This window comes from Pteronotus mesoamericanus, unplaced genomic scaffold (assembly GCF_021234165.1).
Source record: "Pteronotus mesoamericanus isolate MK-2021 breed Mesoamerican mustached bat unplaced genomic scaffold, CSHL_Meso_final contig_90, whole genome shotgun sequence".
Taxonomy (NCBI): Eukaryota; Metazoa; Chordata; class Mammalia; order Chiroptera; family Mormoopidae; genus Pteronotus; species Pteronotus mesoamericanus.
The window spans coordinates 32092122-32103584 of NW_026555277.1; the positions used below are offsets into that span (position 1 = coordinate 32092122).

At 37.5% G+C, this 11463-nt stretch overlaps 1 pseudogene; it reads right to left on the reverse strand.

The window, feature by feature from the left end:
* Positions 1 to 8905: 8905 nt before the first annotated feature.
* LOC129080821 (uncharacterized) lies at positions 8906 to 9005 on the reverse strand (annotated as a pseudogene).
* Positions 9006 to 11463: the final 2458 nt, after the last annotated feature.

Here is an 11463-nt window from a genome sequence, read left to right on the forward strand (position 1 = left end):
TCTTCATCATTACAGGAGATTATTGCCTAATCCTTTTTATTTACCTAACTATTGCACTTTGGCATTGCTGACTTGTAAAGATAATATCTCATGAGTCAATCTCATGATTATGAGCTTGAGTCATTCTCTAATTGCGCATGGAATGCCTCTTCAGTTTTTTCTGTATTTTACCTATTGTCCTTTTCTAGGTATGCCACTAAGAAGCTCAGTGAAGTTCCAGTTTATTCATAGAAGTTTTTAAGAAATTAGCATGTTAACTTCAACAAAATGAACTGGTGCTTCTTGCCCCATGACTTTTCCAAAAAGTTAAGGAAAACTTTTATTATTTTCTATTACAAAAGCAATCCTTTTATTTATCGTAGAAAAATATAAGGGATAAGGACAAGGAAGAAAAAAAAGCCTAATTCCACTTCCAAGTATACTGCTTGGAGTACATTATTCCAAGCTTTTTTCTAGGCATAAATATATGTATATATTATGCATGCTGTCAAGTTAACTTCCAGAGAGGGTTATAAATGTTTATGCCCATCTACATAAAATGAAAAATGACAAACAAGGTCATAATTTCTCCTTGTCTTCAATGGATATTAACATTTTAAAAAATAATTTAAAAATACCTTTTGTTTTCATTGGTTTTCTTTTTTATGTACTAAATAGTTATTTATAGTTTTTCTTTTCTGAGTGTTCTATTAGTATCTTAGCCAAGTGTAATCCCAAGATTGAGTTTCTAATTAGTATTTTAGCCAAGTGTAATCCCAAGGTGCTTGGAACTGTTTCTTTTAGTTGGGCTTAGTCTATTCTTGTAATTTCTATAGAACAATAAATTACCATTTATCTATGGTTTGTTCTACATGTAAGTTGTAATCAATATAATTTATAGATGTTACTTGAATCATTTCACTTTTACATTTAAGTTCATATCAAATGTTTTTTCCTTTAAAAAACTTTCTTTTTCGTTTGTTTATTTATCTTCTTTTTTTTCTCCCCTTTATTCCCCTCCGTCCTGCACCCTCCCCCTCCCTTAGTTCATGTCCATGGGTCGTGCATATAAGTTCTTTGGCTTTTCCATTTCCTATACTATTCTTAACCCCCACCCCCGTCTATTTTGTACCTATTATTTATGCTGCTTATTCCATGTACATTTTCCCCCATCCTTCCCCACCTCCTCTGATCTGCATTTCTGAGATTCTGTTCCTGTTCTAGTTGTTTGCTTAATTTGTTTTTGTTTTTGTTTTTTTAGGTTCAGTTGTTGATAGTTGTGAGTTTTGTTGACATTTTTCTATTCATAGTTTAAAAAAACACTTTCTTAATATCTCCTTAAACCCTTTAAGGAATACAAAGATAAAAGTAATTTAAGTAACATTTTAGACCTGGTGTGGCATAGTGGATTGAGCGCTGGCCTGTGGCCTGCAAACCAAAGGGTCACTGGTTCGATTCCCAGTCAGGGCACATGCCTGGGTTGCGGGCCAGGTCCCCAGATATTGCACACTGTTGTTTCTCTCCCACTCTTTCTCCTTCCATACTCCTCTCTCTAATAAAATCTTTTAAAAAAGTAACACTTAAAAAATTGAGATAAAATTCGCATAACATAAAACTCATATTTTTAATCATTTTAAGTGTATGATACAGTGGGATTTAGTATGTTTACAATATTGCCCAATCATCACCACTATCTAATTCTAGAACACTTTCATCATTCCAAAAACTAACTTCATACCCCTTTGTCAATCACTTTTCTCCCCTCCTCCTTCTCATCCCTGTCATCCACTAATTTACTTCTGTCATTGTGGATTTGCCTATTCTGGACATTTTAAATAAATGGAACCATACAATACATGTTTTGTTTTTGTTTTTGTTTTTGTGATTGAGTTCTTTCACTTAGCATATTGTTTGCAAGTTTCATTCATATTATAGCATGGATCAGCACTCCGTTCCTTTTTATGGCAGAATAATATTCTATTGTGTGAATGTACCACATTTTGTTTATTCCTCAGCTGAGAGACATTTAGGCTCCTTCCATTTTTTAACTATTAAAATAATGCTGCTTCGAACAATAATATTACAAGTTTTTATGTGGACATGTGTTTCTAATTTTTTTAGGTTTGCACCTAGGTGTGCAATTGCCAAGTCATATGATAACTCTGTTTTTTTTTTTGAGAAATATGTAGCATTTCTGAAGGCTTAGTAAACGTGTGGCACTTAACTAACCCCTTGACTTAGATTTGCTCATTGCATCCTCACAACTTTCTCTGGTAGATCCAACTGTCATTTTCATTTTACATTTGAGGGCACTGCAACTCGAAGATGGGAGCTCAAGTGCTCACAGCTACTTGGGAGAGATCCAGGATTTAAACTCAGGCCTTTGGCTCCAGAACATGAAGTGTTTACTACTTTTATTGCCTTAAGACACATATGATTCAAAAAGGACAGAAGAGGCCCTGACCAGATAGCTCAGTTAGTTAGAGCATCTTCCCAATATGCTAAGGTTGTGGGTTAAATCCCCAGTCAAGGCACATACAAGAAGCAGCCAATGAATGCATGAATAAGTGGAACAACAAATTGGTGTTTCTTTCTTTCTCTCAAGTCAATAAATAAAATTTTAAAAAATGACAGAGGATAGCACATAAGTAACACAAAAGGCAAAATGAACTAAGAAGAATAAGAGCCATGCAATGTGCATAGACAATTGGAGGTGGAGAGTGGAATCAGGAAAGGCTTCCTAAAAGAGGCAATATTTGAAGTGAACCTGAATTTATAGGAACAAATTCAAGAAGAGGAGGTGGGGTGAAGGCCAACTAGGTGAAAGAACTATTATAGGGATGGCAACTTCATTTCTCCTCAAGTGCCAGTTCGAGTGCACTGGTGGTGGCTGTCAGCAGCGCTGTGCTGAGGTATATCCCAGCTCAGTGGGAAAGAGTATTATAATTAATTAGCAATATCTGCTATGGGCAGGGGATGGGACATTTAAAGCACTCGTGAAGTGAATTTTCATCACTGACTATTATCACAACACGGAGATGAGAAATAATGGGTCATGGTCTAAACAATGATTATATGATTTGGGCTGGATCATAGGGTAGGTGTGGGAAAGTGGAAGCTAAAATAAGATCGGAAATACGTTATGAGGCCATATGGCAGCGTGTCTTAAATGAGAGACTAAAGAGTTGGTGCTTAATTCAGTAGGTAGTGCGGAGTCATTGAAGATCTTTGAACAGGGTAATAGTGACATAGGAACCCGACAATAAGGAGATTAATCTGTTAGTGGCATACAGAATGAATTGATGTGGAAAAAGATTAGAAACAAAGAGACTGTTTAGAGTGATGTTAAAAAAAAATTTAGTGATGGTGATAAAGCCATGTTAAAAGTGAGCCACAACTTTTCCCCATTCATTTGATAGAGATTAAAACAGATAGTGAGGAAGTGAACACTCTTACACTCTGCTGGTGATACATTAGTTTAACTTTTCCAGAGGATGATTTGGCAATATGTATAAAAATCTTTTTAAAATAGTCTATTGTTTTTAGTACAGTGTCTAGTAATTTATGCCAAAGAAGTAATCCTGAACATTTGCAAAGCAATATAGCTCCAACGATGTTTATTGCATTGATATTAAAAACAAAAACAAAACAAAAATGTAGCCCAGTTACTGGTTGTGCAGTTTCTCTTGTTACTAGCTGGCATGAGTCAGGAATTGGCATTTAATTCACTGTAGAGAAGCCAGATGCAAGGTTGAATTTAGTAAAGACTATTTAGGGGAGACGGAAGAGAGGCTTTTTTTAAAAAATTGAAAAACACTCAGCATACTTGATAAATCCCCTGTTGGATATTTCTGCTTTCTCTGCAGTGCAGGGCAGAGACCTGCGTCTCTCTGACCCTTCCCCACACAGTGCTTAGCCTTGCTTCCCATCTCTTTTCTCTTCACTGTTCAGGGCTACTTTGTCTGCTTGTCTTTGACAATCAAACTCTATTCTGAGTAGGGCTCTTTCTTTGAAAAGCTCTTTCTTTTTTTAGTTAGAAAATAATTGTTGTAAATATTGGTAGAGCATAAAAAAATTAATCATGAGTACACAAGGCATTGGAAACACATATTTTTATAAAAGAGGCCGGGGAAGGATTAGTTAAATAAATTATGGTTCAACCTGTTACTACCTAACACTTATTGAACACTCCTTGGAAACATTCATACTCTAAGGGATTGTGTTTATTTCCATGGTTTTAAATATTACTTATGTGCTGACAATTCCCACATTTACACTTCTAGCACAAATCTTTCCTCTGTTTCCTAGACACATATTATCTCATTCCAGACAAACAAAGCCATACTTGGTATCTCCACTTGATGTCTCATAGACAACTCAAACTTACTATGTTGAACTTGGTCCTTCCCCACCTTGGTCCTCCCAAACTTGGAAAATGGCAGTACCATCTGAAAAGTTACTAAAGTCAGAAACTTAATAAGCATTCTTGAGTCTCTCCTTCCTTCCTAATCCATATCTGATTCATTAGCAAGTCTGCTCCCAAAATACAGCCAGCAATCCCTTTTCATAGTCATTGCTACCCTCCCTCCAGAAGGAGTTTCCATGCAGAGAGCATGTGATGCATAAAGGCACAGAGACCCAAGAGGGCTGGATCATTTGAAGAAACTACCGTCGCATCAGAGCGGTCGGTCCCTGTGATTTTAAGGAGATGAGGCTGTGGAAGATGTCTCTGGGGAGGTAGGAGAGGATGAGATTCAGAGCGAAGGCAGTAGGTTTAGGTGAGAACTTAAGTAGGAACCTGGAGGAAACACTCAGGCCATTTCTTTTTTAGAAATACTAGAGAAGAAAAAATCATACTAACACAAAATGAAATAAGTTACTGTCTTTTAGTAAACAACGAGATGTTATAAAACTTTTCCCATCCCATCTGGAAGAAGAGGCCTTGCTAAGTATGTAACATCACAGGTACTGCTGTTAGTGATTTGGACCGTCCGGGACAACCTGAAACGCAGCCGCCAGTCTGAGCGTACAAAGGAGTGAGGCTGCCGTGCTTACTGGTGAAAAGACTAGAGGGAGACAGTCCACACACCCGGTCAAGAGATCTTTATGTGAAGAACCATAAAGATTTCTGAGAGGCCTTTTAATAAAAAATAACAAAAAAGATGCTACTGATGAATGGGGTTATTAGAAAAAAAGTAAATGATACAAACATATAAGTTCACTTTTACTTATGGGTGAATTAATTTAATCTCAAAGTCATAAAGAATGACCTTTATGTTGGCAGATTTTAACTTTGGAGAAAGGCCCAATACATACTTTTAATATGTACGATTCCATGTTTTTACTGTTTTTGTGAAGTTGTGAAATCATGACAACTATTCAATTCTAGAATATTTTTGTCACCCCCTAAGTAAGGCTCATACCAATTAGCAGTTACTCTCCATTCCCCTGTGGTGTAGTCATCTAATGACATGTATAACAACAGTGAAAACGAATGCATTAAGGCAACATATAACAATTTTAAACAAATGAAATGAGTGAAAAAAGGAAGTTATAGTTTATGACAGTTTTAGAAAGATTAAAAGCATGAAGAAATTAAACAATGTTTTGATTAGTGGTACATTCACATGTGGTAAAACTATAAAGAAAATCAAGGAAATGACAGAAAAGAAAAAAATGACAGAAGAGTGGTTCGTTACTTCTGAGCATGGGCGAGAAGAGGCAATTAGGGAGGAGTAGAGAAGAGGTGGTATGCTGATGGTATGTTTTTTAAAAATAATTTTTAAAATTGATTTTAGAGAGAAGAAGGAAGGGGGGGAGAGAGAGAGAGAGAGAGACATCAATTTGTTGTTCCACTTATTTATGCATCCATTGGTTGATTCTCATATGTGCCCTGACTGGGATCGAACCCACAGCCTTGGCATATCAGGATGAGGCTCTAACTAACCGGGCTACCTGGCCAGGGCAGTGATGGTATGCTTTGTTTCCTAAAATGGGTAGTGGGTACACCCAGGAGTGTGTATTTGTGTGTGTGTGTCACACATACTGTTTATATATGAAATAATAAAATAAAATAATAAAATAAAAAGTTCTTATGAAGAAGGGCAGTGGGGTAAGGAGTGAGGTTACTGGGAACCTGGGTTTGTGTGGGAATATAAAATGGGGAAGGGAGTGGTTGAAGAAAGACTAGACTTCACATTTTGCCCAAGGTTGACATTTTCCAAGATAGGGGTTCTATTTCTTTTCAATCACAAATAGAAAATAGGGAAAAGATACAAAATTTCTTTTATTTTGCATAAGGGATTATTACTCCTCAGGGTATGGGAACCAAAAACATTACATACAGTTACAACATGAAAAGTATAATAAATGAATCCCCCTCGACTTTTTTAAATAACTTGATGAATTTGAAAGAGCACTGGATTAAGAGTCAGAGACCCAAGCTTAGTCTTGCTCTGTTCTTAATTAATTGTGTGACCTTGGGTAACTAATATAGTCGCACTGAGTCTCAGTTTCCTTAACAAGATGATTTCTAAGGCTCAGCTTTTAAGTTCAGTTATTCTATGAGTTAGAGAGTCTCTCAACCAAAAAGAAAGTAGGCACGTACATTCATCATTTTAATAAAGACATATTCTATTAATTTAGAAAAGGCAGAGAGTATTAATTTTCCTCCCACAGTCTTAATGAAGAAATAAAGAAACTAATTTTCCATTACCATTCAAGGGGACAATCTACTCCTTCACAGATTGTGAAATTAATGTAACATCCAACCAACTGGACAGTCTATGCATCTTTCTTCCCCTCTCTAACTCCAAGCCCTGTAACTGTATTTTAAAAGAACAAAGTTTAAAAAGTTAACTCAAAATTAATGCAGTTTTAAGAATTAAGTTTATATATAGTTCTGTTGTTGGAGCAAACTGCCTGAAGACAGCTTCCAGTATCTTTGACTTAGAAACATTTATTGTTGTATATGTCTGAAAGCACAGCAGATATGATCTTTACTAATTATAGTTTCCTTGATTAAAATAACTTGTATCTATAATGCATTTTTTCTTAAGGTGTTCAGTGTCATTAGAGATATTTAATTATTTATCTTTACAACATATCAATGAAGCTGGCAGGAGCAGGCTTGGTTTCTCATAATTTAGAGGAGGATATTAAAAGTCAAAGATTAGGTCATGATCTTATAGTAATTTTTTGTCATAAATGTTAAGACTGGATCTCCATCTATCTATCTATGTGTTCCTCCCCCATCCACCTTCTCTCTCTATAGTATCACGTAAACAGTAATATATACCTATTCCTCTCCCGTCTATCTTCTACGTAGGGGTAATTTCCTGTTGCGTGCAACCTTAGTGGGATGCAGGGGCCTGCCTTCCACACCGGAAACCTATGAAGGCTGAGCTTCCGTTTCCCCAGCTTGGGGCAGCCAGGGTAAGGGCACGTTAACTAGGCTCCAGGATTTGGACACTACAGCCCAGGGCCTTGAATCTTGAAGGAGTAACACAGATGCAGAAACAATTTAGAGTTACTTGTAACAGCAAAGGTAGCAAGAATCTGCAATGTGTGTCCTGTCAGTCAAGTCCTGTGGTGTGACTTCTCCCAGGGTCCTAACCAGGCTGTTCCTTTGGTTTTGTCTGGGTTGTGGCTCCTGTTGTTGAGCTTCCTTGGCTCCCGCCCATTTTCTGAGTCTTCTCCTCCAGGCTTCTTCTCATTGATTCTGTGAGCTGCCCTTCCAATGAATTCTTCTCTGCTTGTGTTAGCCAAGGTTGATTTCAATTGCTTGCACACAAATACACAGCTTTCCTTAATCTTACTTCTGTTGAAGGCACCGTATTTTAGTTACTGAATTGTCCTTACATACTTATGATGTTTAAGTTCTGCATTATATTGAAAAACCTACTATATCCATTGAAATCTAGCTGCAAAATCATAATAAGCCTATGTGTATAGCCTTTAGGATAATGTCAACACCTGCTTTATTACTGGACTTAATCAGGTTAAAATGGAATTAGAGAGTAAACATATTTCCATTATATGAAGCAAGGAAAAGCAAGATAAAAAGCAGTATGTGTAAAATGATCTCAGTTTTATAAACACATATTTGATTAGACGAAAAGTATGAGGAGGATAGGTGATGAAAATATTGACAGGGGTAATTAATACCTGGGTTGTGGGATCGATCACAGGTTTTTGATTTCTTCTATAGATGTAAGAAATGTCCAAACCTGTGGAGAATTTTTACGAGTTTATTTGAGTCAAACTGATGACAATTACTAGGAAGAAAAATCTCAACGGATTGAGAAAATGCTCCAGAGAATGGCAATTTCGCAATTTATTTTATACATTAGACTCAAAGGAGGAGACATAAAGGGGGTTACATGAAATTTATCAATGGTAGATTAGGGAGGTGAGAGAAAGCAAAATGGGGAAATCTCTGAGATTGGATAAAGAGTAAAATGGAGAGACACATACTTCTTTTACATTGGAGGGTACAGGGTAGTTAACAATCAACATTTATAGCACAGAGAGATGGTGTTTGGTAGCAAGATAGCAATGAGTGGTTCTGTGATCCCCTGATCTAGTGGGAGATTTTGCCCTAGGTGTCTGGAAAAAAGGGGGTTACTCTGACATTCCAAAGCTATGTTATCAAAATAGGTGCAAAAAGACAGGAGGCAGGCTCATTTAAGGTAAAGATTGACCTTTGTCAAGAAAGATGCTGACCTAGGACAGGACTACCCACCATGATTCGCTGTTAGTTAGGAAGTTTTAATTTCAGACCACCCTGTGTGGTTACTTTCAGTCTCTTAGTTTGTAAGGCCGCCATGCAGGCGTCCCGTGAGCTTGTCAAATTTAGCATGTGGCCCCTTTTGTGTCCAAACTTCTTTGTGCATTATTTAAAAAAATTAAAAAAATATTATTTCTAAAAAGCATGAAATGCTTTACAAATCTGCTTTGTCATCTTTGTGCAGTGGGCATGCTAACCTTCTCTGAATCGTCACAATTTTAGTCTATGTGTCGGGAACTGGGCCTGGAGTAGGTCTGCCTCAGGCCGGGCTGTAACGTACAGGTTCTTGACTTTGTGCAGGAAAGATTTCACAACATGAGTCCAGATGATTTTAAGAGTATGTTTATTAAAGCTAGTGATAGTGAAACAAGGAAAGGCCTAGGATGGAAGGAGCAACAGCAGAGAGCCTAGGCGGGGAGGCTTTGGCTCTCTAGAAATGTTATGGGGAAGAAGTGAGCCAAGGCAGGGCTGCTGTGAGCTTCCTGGAGAGTTAGAGAAAAGAGGAGCTTGGGGACAGGTTTAGGCAGTTGCCTCTACCCATTGCACCCGTGCTGTGAGTCTCATGGGGTCCCATAGAGTGTAGGAGATGCACATCTGTTGGGGAAGAAGAGGGGGAAGGGAAAAGAATGGATGTGATCTCAGGGCGGGTGAGTGAGTGCTGGGTGCTCCCGGCTTGAAGGTATTAAAGGCTGGGATTTTGGGAAGGTCTTGGGTGAGGATCTCAAAAAAATATTGATCAACTTTTCAGATGTATCATTTCAGGGTCCTGATCTCCACCGACTGGGTGGCGCCAGGGCAGGGGGTCATTAGTCATTGCAGCCGATTTTGGTGTCACCTGCCTGGTTTTGCTGATTTTCTGGGCCTGGAGCTGAAATACAACTGAGGCCTAGATATTATCTGTAGGTAGAAAAGGTCAAGGGTTCTAAACCGCATGACCAGCAGTATCCCAGGGGAAGAAAGACCACCCTGGGGGTGAGGACTGGCGCCAGTTTTGCCTGTTGCTGGCCACCCAGGGCTTTCTAGCTTGGCAATCCTCTATATCTGGCTGTTAGTGGCTCGGCCAGTTTGTTCAGCTCTCTGTCTCAGTTTCCGCATTCCACTTGCCAAGGAATTTTTCTAGCTTCTTACTATCCTGCCTCATGTACTGCTGATGTGAGCACTGTGCTTTATTTTGATAATAAAAAAATTAACATGTATTATAATTATGAAAAATCCATAACTTAAAATTCTGTTTCTTATGGAAAAATACAAAAATGCAAAAAAATAATTCTCATCTTACAAATGTAGAAAGAATAGTAGTCATCTCTCAACTTTAACAATTATCAACACATGGCTTATTTTTGTTTTATCTGATATGTGCCCTTCTCTCCACTCACACTAAATTATAAGTTCAGAAAGGTTTTTTTTTTCATTTAATTGATTATTCCTTCTTTTCCATAACTTACTTTCCCATTTAGGAATTCTTACTAACATCACTTTCTTCTATAAATCTATTCCTGGTTCTCATACTTTTTCCCCCTTGTATCTTTTATTTATTTTGGTTAAATTTCTAAGTTTGCTTCTGCTCTACCAGCTCAGCTTCCAACTTTGTTGTGTACTGCCTTCAGAGCAATTTTAAACCTGTAATCATATTTTAAATCCAGTCTTTTATATTCTCAAATTGTTTGATTTTTAAAAACATTTAGTCTGTTTTCCTCTATGTAATATGTTCTTGGATCTTACTGTGATTAAGAATTAGAAAATTTTCTGAACTTTTTTTCTGTAGTGAATTTATTTTATAGGGAGCAATTCCTTTGGTTATTCCAGGTCAGGGATAGGCAAACCGCAGCTCTTCAGCTACCTGTTTTTGTAAATAAAGTTGTACTGTAATACAGCCAGGCCCCTTCATTTGTATAGTGTCAATGGCTGCTTTTGCACTATAAAGGCCGCAATAGCTGTTTCCTGCTACAAGGCAACTCTGCCTACTTGCCAGGCTGTCTGGACTGCGATACCCAAGATATTTACTCTCTGCCCTTATGCAAAGAAAAGTTTGTTGACCTTTTTTTCTAGGTGGTTTCTTACTTTTGAGTTTCGCAATGTTTTTTATAGATCCAGAGATTTCTCTTTGGATGTCAAAGGGTTGTGAACAAGAGGTTAGTACCAAAATCAAATGAAGGCTTTTTCTGATTTTGTCTGCCTTGGGCCCCACATTAGGCCTACCAAATTAGAGTTCTTTGTTGTACTAACCTTCTTCCTCATACTACCCTGGATCCACTGCTCATTCTGTCCAGAGGGTGCCCTGACCCTTCTGCCTTTGTGGGTAATGCTGTGATTTGCACCTGGAAAGGGTAACTGCCTGGAAAAAGTCTACTTGGAAGACTAGTTTTCGGTTTTTTAAATTTTAATTTTGTATTTTTCAGTTAGTTTACATTCAATCTTATTTTATAATTGAGGTGTACAGCATAGTGGTTAGACAATCATATATTTTACGAATGTTTCCCCCAATATTTCTATACATAGTTATTACAATATTATTGATTATATTCCCTATGCTGTACTCTACATCCCCACGACTGTTTTGCAACCAATTTGTGCTTCTTAATCCCTTCACTCTTTCCACCCAGTTCCCCAACTCCCACCCCTCTAGCAACCATCAATTTGTTCTCTATCTATGAGTTTGTTTCTGTTTTGTTTGTTCATTTATATTGTTCTTTAGA